The sequence below is a fragment of the Canis aureus genome, chromosome 33 (genome assembly GCF_053574225.1).
Source record: "Canis aureus isolate CA01 chromosome 33, VMU_Caureus_v.1.0, whole genome shotgun sequence".
NCBI lineage: Eukaryota > Metazoa > Chordata > Mammalia > Carnivora > Canidae > Canis > Canis aureus.
The window spans coordinates 1931805-1944024 of record NC_135643.1 but is presented as its reverse complement, the minus strand read 5'-3'; the positions used below and the strand labels follow the sequence as shown (position 1 = coordinate 1944024).

At 38.0% G+C, this 12220-nt stretch overlaps 1 non-coding gene across 1 annotated transcript; it reads left to right on the top strand.

The window, feature by feature from the left end:
- Positions 1-12116: 12116 nt before the first annotated feature.
- On the top strand, positions 12117-12220 carry LOC144304424 (U6 spliceosomal RNA). Its single transcript, XR_013371337.1, has one exon. It is a non-coding gene; the product is annotated as a U6 spliceosomal RNA (small nuclear RNA).

Below are 12220 nucleotides of genomic sequence, written 5' to 3'. Positions count from 1 at the left end.
TAACTACTCACACTAAGGTAGGAATAGATTTCTCTCAGCAAGTTACCACAACCGGGAATTTTCCCTGTAAGTCTTTTATCTCTACTTATATGGAGCCATAAAGCTATGTGACCCATTAAAGGGATTTTTACACATCAATATTCAGAATGTTTGGGGATAAAGGGCCTATGAAATCACAAGGGATTATTAGTAGGGTGGCCCAGAAATGGGAGGTAATCAGGATCATTTCATGTTTGTGGGGTGAAGGTTTAAAAAAAGATCACAAAAAAAATAAATAAATAAATAAATAAATAATAAAAAATAATAAATAATAAATAAATAAATAAATAAATAAATAAATAAATAAATAAATAAATAAATATCACAGCTCTGGGAGTGCCTGGATGGCTCAGTTGGTTGAGCTCTCAGAGTGGAGTCTGCTTGAAGATTCTTTTTCCCTCTGCCCCTCCCCCCACTCACGCATGGGAGCTTTCTCTCTCTCAAATAAATAAAATAAATCTTTTTTTTTTTTTAATCACAGCTCTGTGAGTCTCCCCTTAAAAGGCACCCTACTCTCATATCATACAGGAAGATCTGATAGGCTTCTGGGAGACCTGTCCCCAGGAGTCCTCAGTGGTAACCAAGTTATCTCCCCACCCTGGACCCTGCCTTACCCTCATATGATCTCTCTAGAACACCCCTTCTTCTAGCTCCTGGACCTCCCCTCTCTCTGCTGGCTGAGCAGGAGTTTCCACTGCCTTCCCTATTTCCAAATGTTAACATGTCTCCTTCCTATGTTCTTAAGAACTGAGATGCAGTTTACTTTTTCTAGGAAATCTGATTTTATTTTCATTTTGGAAATATTTTATTATATATTTCCTGAAATTTCTCTTTTCTGAAATTTTGGAATGCTCTGACTTAATAAAGAAATGTCCTAAATTACTAAGAATATAGAAGAATGAGATTGTTATATATTTTTTAAGATTTTATTTATTTATTCATGAGAGACAGAAAGAGAGAGAGAGAGAGGCAGAGAGACAGGCAGAGGGAGAAGCAGGCTCCATGCAGGGAGCCTGATGTGGGAATTGATCCTGGACTCCAGGATCAGGCCGTAGGCTGAAGGCAGCACTAAACCACTGAGCCAACCCCAGCTGTCCCAGATTGTTATATTTTTTAAAGCCTCATTTGAGAATCCATTATTAGAGGGCCTAGAATCTCAAAATTCCCGAAACAAGTGTGTACATGTGTCATCACATCTTTTTCACATTAAAATTGGTCCTGGTACCAATTTCAATGTGTGTGGGTTCCCCACATGCCAACAAGCAATTTTGCCCTACCTACCTGGAGACAGCATCAGATTCCAAGTCCTCTGAGACTACCCTTCCCACACATGTGCCAACTGCAAGCCTAGGTAATTACCTGTAATTCAGATCCATTGGCTACAGATTGGAGGTTCCCACAATCCTCCCCTTGAGTTCCATTAATTTGCTAGAGTGGTTCACGAAATTCAGAGGAAAATTTTATTTACTAGATCACAGGTTTGTTGTAAAAAGATGTAACCCAGGATTAGCCAGATGAAAGAGATGCAAAGGGCAAAGTGTGGGGAAAGGAGACAGAACATACACGCCCTCTCCAAGCACAATGCTCTCCCCAAATACCTGTGTGTTCACCAACCCAGAAGCCCTTTGAACCCCATCCTTTTGGGTTTTTATAGAGGCTTCCATATGTAAGTGCAACTAATTAAATCATTAGCCATTGGATTGATTCAACTTCCAGCTGCTCTCCTGGTGGTCAGGGCATGGGACTGAAAGGTTTGTGGGAGCTTTTTAAATAAATTTTATTTTATTTTAAGATTTTATTTATTTATGAGAGACACACAGAGAGAGGCAGAGACACAGGCCGAGGGAGAATTAGGCTCCATGCAGGGAGCCCGATGTGGGACTCGATCCCCCGACTCCAGGATCACGCCCTGAGCCAAAGGCAGACTCAACCACTCAACCGCTGAGCCAGCCAGGCGTCAGGGGACTGAAAGTTTTATGCGTCTAATCATATGGCTGCTTCTCCTGGCAATGTACCTTTTTCCTTCAATACTTTCCAGAAGACGCTTCATTAACATAATAAAAGTCACCCTGATCCTTCTCAACACTGAGGAACTGACAAGGGTTTAGGCAATTGCAGGAGCCAGGAACTATGGAAGACCAAACAGATATAAGAAATATATTTTGGGGATGCCTGGGTGGCTCAGAGGTTGAGTGCCTGCCCTTGGCCCAGGGGTGATCCTGGAGTCTGTGGATCAAGTCCCACTTCAGGCTCCCTACATGGAGCCTGCTTCTCTCTCTGTCTATGTCTCTGCCTCTTTCTCTGTGTCTCTCATGAAAAAATAAATAAAACCTTTAAAAAAAAAAAAGAAAAAAAGAAATATATTTTGGTTATTCAGATGACCAAAATATATTTCTTATAAGTCATAGTATTACACACATCTGGTGAAGACTACTATTTCATTAAGCCTGAATAATTATAATGAAGTTAAACTGGTCTGAAAGAACAGATACTGTGACTCACTTGGTACTTAAACCCCATTCCAACTTACTTTGCTAAAACAAGTATTTGCTTTTGATTCTTCATCTGTTTCTGTGTTACATCTTATTATCTCTAAAAAATAATATAAAATTTTTAGAAAAGCCTGCATAAGATTTCCATGGCGAGGGATCCCTGGGTGGTGCAGTGGTTTGGCGCCTGCCTTTGGCCCAGGGAGTGATTCTGGAAACCCGGGATCGAATCCCACGTCGGGCTCCCGGTGCATGGAGCCGGTTTCTCCCTCTGCCTGTGTCTCTGCCTCTCTCTCTCTCTCTGTGTGACTATCATAAATAAATAAAAATTAAAAAAAAAAGAGTTCCATGGAGGAAAATCCATTCATTGCCTGTGTTATAAAATTTGAACTAATTTAAGTAATAAATGATTCTTTAAATTTTCTAAGTATTTATTTTTGGAACTAAAATTCTAAAAATTAGATGGACTAATGGGTGTTTTTTTTTTATTTAAAATATCTGAAAAATATAACTACTTGTTATAACCACCCTGATGGTTTCCCTGTTGCAACTTTACTTTGCTATATTATTTGAGTAGCTTAAAACCTGTGAATCTTGGGCAATATACAATATACTGTAGATGTTAAAAACAAGACAATAGGCCCAGAATGGAGTCACTTAATGCCAAGCCTCATTCACCAAACTGACCCTTAGAGTTTTAGCTCTCCCAGAAATAGAATCTTAAACCAATCAATTAGAAATCACTTGTTAGGTAATCTGCCTGGTAGACCCCCGCCATCCCCTAAAGGAAAGTGAACTTGCCATAACCATTAGCTTTTTTGTCTAGTATAACCTCCTTGTTCCAACTCCCATCTGTCTGTAAAAGTCTTTCATTTTGTAGAGCTCCTCAGAGCTCCTTTCTGGTTGCTGCTCAATTTATGAATTATTAAATAAAGCCAATAATGTTTGAAAACTGACCTCTGTTTCAGAGCCAAAATAAAACTCGACTGAGTTTGGGATAAAGAGGAACAATAGCTTTATTGCTTTGCTGGGCAAAGGAGGCTGTAGTAGGCTATGCCTTCAAAAATTGCAAGCCCACCCAGAGGAATGGGCTGACAGGTTTTGTAGGGAAATACAGGATCTAGCTGGTTTCTAAAGGAATTATGTATGTGTTGCCAGCCTGGTCGGTCATTTTCAGGGTGAAATGGGGTTCCTGGCTAAGAAGGGAGAAGGGGAGGTTTGTGGAAGAGAGGAAAAGGGTTACTTTAAAATCAAGCATCAGTGATTTGATTTTTGATTTTCGTTCAACTTTATGCTTTTAAGCAGTTTCAGTTTGATCTTTAAAATTTACTCAACTGAATTTTGTTTTTTCATAGATTACACATTGACCTATGTAGTGTCATTTATAATGAACAGAACAAGAGGCTGTATTATTAAAATATGTGGAGTCACACCGAATAGTAGACTTATGTAAAAAGCTTGACCTGGCCTAAAATTTTCTCCCTGCCCCCCAACATCACACTAATAGCCTAAGATGTGAACTGGAAAATACAACAGAAGAAGTGGGGTTTTCTTGCCTCTGTTTTCCTCTTATATGGTACAGGTGAGTGTTGAAGAGCAATGAAATGGTCAAAAGGGAGACAGCAGAGGAGAAATCAGAAGAAACACTGAAGTTTCAAAAAAAACCCAAATTCAATAATCAGTCACTCAATAAATCATGGTGCTCTCAACTACTGATTAAATAAATGAATGGGGAGTAGTTCCTGTCTTAGTCTGCTAGGGCAGCAACAGCAAAGTACGACAGACTAGATGGCTCAAGCAAGATTTTCTTTTCTCACGGTTCTGGAGGTTAGAAGTCTGAGATCAAAGTGTTGGCAGGGTTGGTTTCTTCTTGAGGCCTCTCTTTTTGCCTTGTAGATGGCTGTCTTCTCCTTGTGTCTTTATATCGTCTTCCCGCTGTACATCTCTGTGTCCTAATTTTCTTTACTTTTTTAATTAAGTTTTTATTTCTAATTCTAGTATAGTTAACACACAGCGTTATGTTAGTTTCAGGTGTACAATATGATGATTCAACAATGCTATACATCACTCAGTGCTCATCGTGATAAGTGTACTCTTAATCTCCCTCACCTATTGCACCCATCCTCTTACTCATCTCCCCTTTACTAATCACCAGTTTGTTCTCTATAGTTAAGAGTCTATTTCTGGGTTTGTCTCCCTTTTTTTCCTTTGCTTTTCCTGATTGAACTTACTTTGTTCAGCACTATACTGAACTCCATTATCATTGCAAATGGCAAGATGTCATCTTTTTAATGGGCTGAGTAATATTCCAGTGTGTGTGTGTGTGTGTGTGTGTGTGTGTGTGTGAGTGTGTGTGTATGCATGTGTGTGTGATATCTTCTTTATACATTCATCTATCCATGGACACCTGGGCTGCTTCCACAGTTTGGCTATTGTAAATAATGCTGCAGTAAACAGGGGTACATGTATCCCTTTGAATTATTGTTTTGGTATCCTTTGGATAAATACCCAGTAGTGTGATTGCTAGATTGTAGGGTATTTCTCTTATTAACTTTTTGAGGAACCTCCATACTGTTTTCCAGAGTGGCTACACCAGTTTACATTCTTACCAAAAGCGCAAGAGAGTTTTTTTTCCTAACACCCTCACCAACACTTGTTGTTTCTCATGTTTTTTATTTTAGTCATTCTGACAGGTGTGAGGTGATATTTCATTGTAGTTCTAACTTCCTCTTCTTAAAAGGGCACTAGTCATGTTGAATTAGAACCCATTCTAATGGTTCATCTTAACTTAGTCACCTATTTAAAGACTCTATTTTCAATTACAGTCATGTTTTGAGTTACTGGGGATTAGGACTTCAACATATGAGCTGAACTGTGTCCCCCACAAAATTTATAACGAAGTTCCAAGCAAGCCACCTGCTGAAAACCACCAAAAATTCCATTTATAATATGCAAAGCATCCTTTCATATGCATCAAGGAGCTGAGAGAAAAAATAGATATTTAAACACACAGGCCAAAAACTAAAGTGGGAAACTAGGTAAATAAAGGGAGCAGTGAAACTGGATTCACTTTGAGAGCACTTGCCAAAACCTGGTGAATGTGTCAGTTTTTTGTTTTTGTTTTTTAATTTACAATTTAATTTTTTTAATTTACAAGAGCAGAGAACAGGAAATGAAACACAAGACCTACCCAGAATGAGAAACCTAATAAAAGCTCCCTTAAACCAAAGGCGTAAGCATTCAGTGTAAGGGTGAGCTAGAACTAAATCTGTTCCCTACCTATACCATTAAATCATGGATGGAACCACATGGAAGCTGCCACTCTTGAACCATGATATTGAGCAGAGGGGGAAATATCTCTTCTACCATCCTCAAGCAGTTTTGTAGCCAGATTACACTATTTGTGTTGCCCAAAAAATTCTAAAGCCTAGAATTTAAGTTAATGTCTTATATTAGTCTTGTCCCCAGGTATCCGGCAGAATTATTCTGGTCATTGATGGCTGATGAATAAGAAGAACCCGCACTCCTCCAAATTTAGTATTATACTCATGGATTCTGTGGATCAAGAATTTGGAAAGTGCACAACAGGGACAACTTGTATTTGCTCCATTGTGTCTGGAACCTACCTGAGAAGACTTTGAGATCAGGAGGTCATTCAGGGGCTGGAACCTGGAATTAGTAAACTAGTTTACTCTCCTGTCTGGTGGCAGATGCAGCCTGTTGGCTAGGACTTCAGCTAAGGGTATCAGTAAGAATACTGCATATGGCCTTTCCATGTGACTACATGGGCTCTCTCATAGCATGGTTGCTGGTTCCAAGGGCAAAGCCTCCCAAGAGAACCAGAGGGAACCTGTCTTGCCTTTTATCTCCCACCTTTGGAATTTCCAGAAAATCACTTCCACTCTAGTCACAAGATCTCCCAGGTTCAAAGAGCGAGAACATAGACCCTGCTTCTCAATGGGAGGAATGTCAATGTCACATTGTAAGAAGAGTATGTGGGATGCAAGATACTATTGTCATACCATCTTTGGAACATACAATCCATCGTCCAAAAGTATATGCAAATTCTTTCCAGAAGAGCATTTTTCAACTCAGAATTTAAAGTATTTCTCTAGATAAAGTTCCAAAGAATAGCAGGACCAGAACCACAAAATACATAAAATTTATTTAAAAAGGCATTTTATGCAAGAGCTAGCAGAAACAACCAACAGAAGAATCAGACCCACAAACTGTCGTATACTGGAGTTATTAGACACAGGAAGTAAAATATGTTTAATGTGTTCAAAGGAATAAAAGAAAGATTATAAAATATGAAAATGGAAGAAAATACCATTTAAAGTGACAAAGCAGATTTGAAAAGGAGCCAATGAGAATTTCTAAAAATGAAAAATATGAGGATTAGAATTTAAAACTCAATGGGCAAGTTAAACATCAAATTAGCCACCATTAAAAAAATCATAAACTGGAAAACAGATTTGAGGAAACTATGGAGAATGTAGCACAAAGAGTTAAAGTAATGGATGTGAAATATAAAAGAGAGATCAACATGAAGGATAGAGGAAAAACTCTAATATATATACCTATTCAAAAAGGAGAGAATAAGGTAGAAGCAGTATTTGAAGTGATAAAATCTGATAATTTTATAAACCAATGAAAGACACCAATCAACAGCTTTAGAGTTATCTATGAATCCTAAGCAGGATGTATATGAGGAAATCCACACCTAGACATACTATAATGAAACTGCAATTCACAGGGAACCTAGGTGGCTCAGTAGTTGAGCATCTGCCTTTGGTTCAGGTTGTGATCCTGGGGTCCTAGCATGGAGTCCCGCATCAGGCTTTCTGTAAGGAACCTGCTTCTCCCTCTGCCTATGTCTCTGCCTCTCTCTGTGTTGTTCATGAATAAATAAATAAAATCTTTAAAAAGAAAGAAACTGCAATTCACAAACAAGAAAAATATTTTAAAATATATCCTTCCAAGGAATGACAATTATGCTGCCATCAGACTTCTTAACAGATATTCAACAGATATATGAAAACCCTAAGTCAATAGAATAATACCCTCAAATATGTCAACCTAAATTTATATATCTAGCAAAGGGTGAAATTAAGATATTTTCAGAAACAAGAAAATGCAGAGTTTATCACCAATAGATCTTTAAAAAGAATGTTCCAAAAGACTAAAAGAAGGAAAGTGATTCAAGGTGGAAATTCTAGAATACAAAGATGAATGATGAGCAAAGAAAGTGGATAAATCTAAATAAATATTGACTATATGTTATAAACAAATGTAACTATATATTTAAACGTATTATAAATATATAGTTATGTTAAATCTAAATTTAACATATACAGACAGAAAATAATAATAATGTGTTATTGGGTTAAAAATATTCAACAATTGTATATAAGTCAAGAGAGAGGTAATCAGAGCAAAAAGTGTTCCAAAGATCTCCCTATTGTTTAGGAGGAAGTTAAAGATAGTATAAATTTCTAAAGTAACCACTAAAATAATAGAGATGGAATGCATGAAATGAGAAAAAACGCTCAAATAATCAAAAAGTAATCATGGCAGAAGAAAAGAAACAGATAATGTGGGACATAAAATCTTAAAAATAAATTACACAAGTAATCTCAATAAATATAAGTAAATTAACTAAATGCGCCATTAAAAAGAAAACTATTAGACTGGTTTACATGTGTGCTGGCTCTTCTCTACTCTTCTCTATCTGGCTCAAGTCCTAGCTCTATGCTCTGCATTCCCAAACTCCTTTGCTCTCTAACTTCTGGTTGAGTTTGGCCAGTAGCTGATAGTGGCAGGAGATCATGGGGTGGGAGGATAGAGAAATAGGGGTGTTAATTCCCCCAGTTTCCCTCACTGCTGGGCCAAAGTTTTTAGTGGTTGTGTTATCTCTACTAAAGATCACAGATCCTGCAGGTGCCCCCTTTACCAGCAACAGCTTATGTTGGGTTCTACTAACAATGTTCACTCTCTTTGACCCTTCAGAGGTAGGGTGTAAATGCTTTTCCCTGTTTCTAATGTCTGAGTATTTCACCATCTCTTGTTGGCTCTCTTAATGCTGTCTATACCTCTCTAAAGAATTTCTTGGGGATCCCTGGGTGGCGCAGCGGTTTGGCGCCTGCCTTTGGCCCAGGGCGCGATCCTGGAGACCCGGGATCGAATCCCACATCGGGCTCCCAGTGCATGGAGCCTGCTTCTCCCTCTGCCTATGTCTCTGCCTCTCTCTCTCTGTGTGTGTGACTATCATAAATAAATAAAAATAAAAAAAAAATAAAGAATTTCTTATTAAACTCTCTTCAGTGAACATTTTGAGTGCATTGTCCATTTATTTCCTATCAGAATCCTGACTCACAATAGGAGACACACCTAAAACATAGTAACACTGAAAGGCTGAAAACAAAAGGCTGAAAATGGTATAGCATGCAAATAACAACAACAACAAAAAAGCTGATGTCACTATACTGAAATAGACTTTAGGATTAAAAAGCAATATTAGAAATAAAAGAGACACTTGAAAAATTCACTTCACCAGTAACATAACATTATTACCATAGCTTCAAATTACATAAAATGAAAACAAATTTGAGAGAATTAGATGAATCTGTCAACATAACAGAGTAAAAAAGATAAGAATGATCTACAAATAAGTATTTTTTTAGAAGTACACCATATATTAGAATGGTTTTATAACAGGCCATTTATATTCCAAATTTTATGTTTTCTAGATTAATTTTACCTTTAGTTTGCATTTACCTTAGAAAATACTGATTGGGGCAACCCGGGTGGCTCAGCGGTTTAGCGCCGCCTTCAGCTCAGGGTGTGATCCTGGAGACCCAGGATCGAATCCCACATCGGGCTCTCTGCATGGAGCCTGCTTCTCCCTCTGCCTGTGTCTCTGCCTCTCTCTCTCTCTCAGTGACTATCATACATAAATAAATAAAAATTTAAAAAAAGCTTATTAAAAAAAAAGAACATAAGTACTATTAGTATCTCCATTTTGCAAATGAGGAAACAAAAGCTTACGGAGGCTACGTAAATCTCACTTAGCTATTGAAGAGCAGAGCTGGGAAATGTAGTACATATATCTGGACAACTCTGAAACTCATGTGCTAGATCATTATGCAACACAATGCTCCAATATTATCACTTAGATTGTATTGTAATATTTTAGCTAACATAACTACTGCTCCCCTGGATTAAACTCCTTCAGAGACTGAATCTTACCCATCTTTGTATTCCATCCTTTACACAGTACCTGGCAAATAACAAGGGCTCAGTATTTTCTTCCAGGATGAATAAATAGTAACGGTACATATATCAGTTAAATAAAAATGTAAGGTGCTCCATAACCGAATGTGAAAATTAATGTTGCAGACAATAAGTGGTTTTAGAGGTTCCAAGAAAAGATCCAGATGCACTATAGCATTTGTGAAGACTTCATTGTGCTCTGGAGTGAGACCTTAACTCAAGAAGAGATTTGATTTGATGTCAAGAGAAAAGCTACAGGTGCAAAAGTAAAGGCAAACAATTGAAATGAACATGCTGTGCTTAGAGTGTATTAGTGAATTCAGTGTAATATTGAAATAAAAGCTGACATTGGCTCAGAAGAGTGAGAGCAATTTGTGGCATGCTTTAGAAATCATGTTGAGGAATGTGGATAGCATAGAAAAAAAGGTTAAGAGTAGACTTCTAGTTTCATGTGGAGTTCCCATCCCAGAACCACCAGTAGTTGGGTGACCTGGGAGTTTTCTAAATGTTCTAAAATTCTTCCTGCCTTACAGAAATGTTCTAAAATTCTTTCTGCTATCACTCCTGGGGTGCCTGTGCCATCCAGCCGTGCTCAACCCTACCACGTTCTCTGATGCGGCATCGATGGCGAGCTCTGGGGCTGTATCTCCTTCTGGTCATTTGCAAACGAATTTCCAAAGATAGAAAACTTTCATGTCGTGAGCACTGGGGAGAAAGAAATTTTTTTTTTGACAGAAACAAAATTCTGGGTTTTATGTGCCAGGTGGTGACTTCATTTCATAATGGCACTGGAAGTAAGCCCCTCTATTGGGAGAAATTTGATGAATAGAATTTCATCCTGAATCACACTGGTCTTGATCTTGTACATGGCAAATGCTGAACCCAAGCCAAACCAACTTTTCATCTGTACTGAGACTGAGTGTTTGGATGAGTCTTTGGCAAGGTGAAAGAAAGCATGAATACTGGGGAAGCCATGGAGTGCTTTGGGTCCAGAAATGGCAAGATTAGTAAGAAGATCATCATGGCTGACTGTGGACAGATCTAATAAAATTGAATTGTAGAGATAAATAAACAAATACATCTTCCAACTGTATAATTATATATTTATAGGATTCCTCTGAGGATTAAAATAAAAAGAATTTAGTGCAGTGGGCGGCACCTAGCGAGTACTCAGTTAGTTTTCGGTGTAATTATTAACTGCAATCATATTATAACACCTCACGACATTAGCAATATTCTAGAAATATTAATTCTGTGTAGGAATGGGAGAACCTGGAATTTGAAGGCAAGTTAGGTGACTATTGAAATAATTTTGGCCTAAAATATAAAAGACATTGAATAGAACAGTGAGAGTGAAAAAAACAAACTCTGAGAAATTAGTTTAAGAAAAAAAACATAGGGGATCCGTGGGTGGCTCAGCGGTTTAGCGCCTGCCTTCGGCCCAGGGTGTAATCCTGGAGACCCGGGATCAAGTCCGGCATTGGGCTCCCTGCATGGAGCCTGCTTCTCCCTCTGCCTGTGTCTGTGCCCCCACCCCCCTCTCTCTCTGTGTCTCTCATGAATAAATAAATAAAATCTTAAAAAAAAAAAAAGAAAAAGAAAAAGAAAAAAACATAGAATTTAGGAAGTAACTGCAGTTGAGGGGCACAAGAATATTTTAAACTCTTGAGCCCAAAAGAATATAAAAACCATTAGAAACAGATATAGGAAATGGAAGAAAATCCAACCGAGGGGAAGGTGAGAGGAAGGATGAAATGATATTACATTTGAGGAAATAATTGGAAATCCATGTAAATTATTTAAAGTTTGATTGGAGAGTACCAGAGTTTAGTTAAACAAATAGGAAAGCAAGTATATATTTGAAAAATTATCTGAATGAAATTGACAAAACTTATCAATACAAATTGATAAGTTTTCTTCTTTCAAAAAAATTTTGGGACATCAAAATTTGGAAACATCTGGAGTTAAAGTATGCAAGAAGAGCCAATAAAGGAGAAAATTTCCTTTTTTAAAAATTCTGTTTTGGGGCACCTGGGTGGCTCAGTAAAGCATCTGCCTTCAGCTTGGGTCATGATCTCAGGGTTCTGAGATCAAGCCCCAGGTCAGATTCCCTGCTCAGTGGGGGACCTGCTTCTCCCTCTCCCTCTGCTACTCCCCCTGCTTGTGCTCACTTGCTCTCTCTCTCGCTCTCTCTCTCTGTCAAATGGGATGGGTAGAATCTTTAAAAAAAATTTTAGTTTTTATTTTAATTCCAATACAGTTAACATAGAGTGTTATATTAGTTTTGGTGTCCAATATAGTGATTCAACAATTCTAGTGCTCGTTTCAGCAGCCCATGTACTAAAATTGGAACAATACAGAGATTAACATGCCTTCTGCACAAGGATGATACTCAAACTCATGAGGTGCTCCATATGAAA